Below are 3,013 nucleotides of genomic sequence, written 5' to 3'. Positions count from 1 at the left end.
TAAGTACAACAGTGTACAAAAGTCTTGTGTCATTTTTATTAGGGTTATGTGCTAAGAGAACTGGCAATATAGGGGAAGGGGTGGTAAAATGAACACCTTAAGGATATCATCTTGTTTCTGATAGAAAAACGAGGAATATGTATAGTTTTATCGCACAAGATCAAAAACAGGAATGTTAGCCAAAGCAGCAACACGAATTCGGACCAAAATAGCTAAATTTTCACATTATTTAATAGCTAGCAAAAAACAATTGAAATGTTCATTTTACCTGCACTATGTGGGTAAAATGAACAGCTGTTGGTGGTAAAATGAACATCATGCAAAAAACGTGAGCAAAACTAATATTTTTAGCAATTTTCGCTGCATTCCCGAAAATACATCTATAAATGATTGTAACCCATTCAAAAAGAAATGTAAAAGTTTCAGATTTGACATCACATCACAACGATATTTCCATCACTGAAAAACCTCAAGACCTCCGAGTCAAAAGTTACGTCAGCTCCAATTTTCAAACGTGCTTTTCTAAAATCTTAGTTTTCGTTGATATTTTCACTTCAATTGACCTCCGTATCAATCCGAACACTCGGATTTATGCTCTAAATCCTCCGTGCGTGATAACAATTTATTGAAATTTGTTTTTTCTCGGTAAAAGGCACGGTGTTCATTTTACCACCCCTGTTCATTTTACCACCACTTCCCCTATCTGCTATCTAGATTGGATTAAATTGGAACTGCTGGGCTGGTAGCGGTTCTTTTATTAGCGACTGAACACTATTCAATACTAGTTCCTATTTTTAATTGAAGATCTCCAATATTGTTTACTTTTTCTCAATGATGTTGGTCTATTTTGAAACTATCTTCTGATCTCTGGTAAGCAAAATAACCTCGTAAGACATTTTTCACTGATTTCACGCAAAACCTACTTAATTCGTGTCTACACTCAAGATAAAGTCCCCATTTGATGGGATTTTTGCAATTGCGGTTTGCACATGGAGAGTATGTGCGAAATCAATACACTGTTGCCAATCTTTGTTTGCATTTAAAGCATGATCCAAATGAAATCAATGAACCTGACACATACATTTCATGTGTCACTTTCATCGAATGTATATATTATGCACATCACTTGAAGGGGTGATTTGTTGCATGGATTAGATCTATTTTTTAAAAAAAAATCACAACTAACTTCCAAACTTTTTAACAATGTAAGGTTGAAAGTTGTCACTAATCAAATTATCTTCAAAGATCTTTGCATTTTTTATAATGATGTTTTTCAATCTTAATGTTGCTATTTACGGAGCCTAACACCGAAGTTGTGTAAGCGGTGTTAGTGCCATTTTATTTGGTTTAGAGTTAACTATTCTGTTAAAGAGTTTTCCAACCAAACTTTTGGGTGATTTATTTCACGAGATGAAAGAAAATATGGTTCGTAAATTGCTAGGTGAAATCTTATGAAACACAACAAAAAAAAAAAATCCCACAGGGATTCCCGGTAAAATTACTTGAGCCTAATGAAGATTTTTTTTTTTGCAAGATTTCGTGAATTAATCCTCGTAGAGATTCTGCTCCATTACCCCGAAGGCTAGAAGAACGTCTATACCACTTAAGTATCCCATGATGTGATGATGTAATGAGCATTTGCATCACTGCTCACTATCAGCGGAAGGCCTTTTACTACACAGTGTGCGACAACTCATTTGAAATCATCCGTTGGAGATGGTTCGTCATATGGTAAATAAACCGAACAAGAGACGTGCTTCCTATTTGAGGTCACCAATAGAAACATCAATTGTAACTGCTTATACATCTCTGGTAGTTTAATTAGAAATGAGTGTAGCAATGATTGCTTTATTAATTTATTAATTAAAAGAATCACAACCTGTCTCCTAAAACTGTTTCAAAATGAACCACCTTTTTAACATTTTTTTGCCGCGTACATCGCTCAAATCAGATAAGTCGTTTCATACAGTTACTTTCGACGTTTTTCTACCAGTGTAAAATCGGCTCAAGTAGTGTTTTATTTTGATTCGTGGTTAAGTCACTTTGTCTCTCTATACAGCGGGGCGGCGAAAGTAGTGGTTAGGTTGCGAAAGTTGAAAATGTTACTTTCGTCGTTTTGTAAATGGAAATTAAACGTTCCAAAAGTGAAAAATCTAGCTGGGTAGGAGCGAAACATGTAGAATTTCGTCTGCGAAACACGTAGGATCAATAAATTAAGTTTATTCACTTTTTTGACTTGACACTATTTGAATGAGTTTTCGAGATTTGGATTTTGTATCATTATCAATTTGATAACGGTAATGCACACATGCGGGACTGACTTCTGAATGGACGTGTCTGCAGCCATTCTGAAATGAGTCACTGGAGTCACTCTATTGCAGGAGCTATCACCTTCTAACTCCTGGACTAAAGCTTTCTGCAAGAGCATCCAACAGCATTGCAGCAAAAATTTCTTCCATAATACCACTGCCGGACAGTGGGTGTTAGTTGGATTATACACACACATATACAAGCGTACCAGTTTTTCATGAAAAACAGGCTTCCTTTGAGATACGGGTCCTGACAAATAACCATTATGCTAAATGGCCCGCTCCCATCCTAGAATGCCTCATGAAATGTCTTTAGAATTTCACTTGACATTTTTCCAGCATAATTCCCGTAGTTTTTCCAACATTTTTCGGGTAATTTTTAAAGTAAAATTTCCATGGATTCGTTAAAAGTTCGTGGTTCGTGGCCGCATCTCTCCATCCTTGGTTCTGCCCCACACTCGCCAAATCGATACGCACTTGATCCGCCCACCTAGCTCGCTGCGCTCCAGCCTTTTTGTATCAACCGGATCCGAAAATTCAGTAAGAGCGCTGCTTAACATTCTCTGAAAATCCTGCCCACGTTTTTCTTGAAAATCATTTCAAAGATTGTCTGATAATACTTAGAGTATCCTGAATAGGGTTTGGCGCGAATCAGTCTAATGATTGTGCGAAATTACAAAAGATTGGCCTCTTTTTGTTTTTTT

This window comes from Aedes aegypti, chromosome 1 (genome assembly GCF_002204515.2).
Source record: "Aedes aegypti strain LVP_AGWG chromosome 1, AaegL5.0 Primary Assembly, whole genome shotgun sequence".
Lineage (NCBI taxonomy): Eukaryota > Metazoa > Arthropoda > Insecta > Diptera > Culicidae > Aedes > Aedes aegypti.
This window is presented reverse-complemented; position numbering follows the sequence as displayed.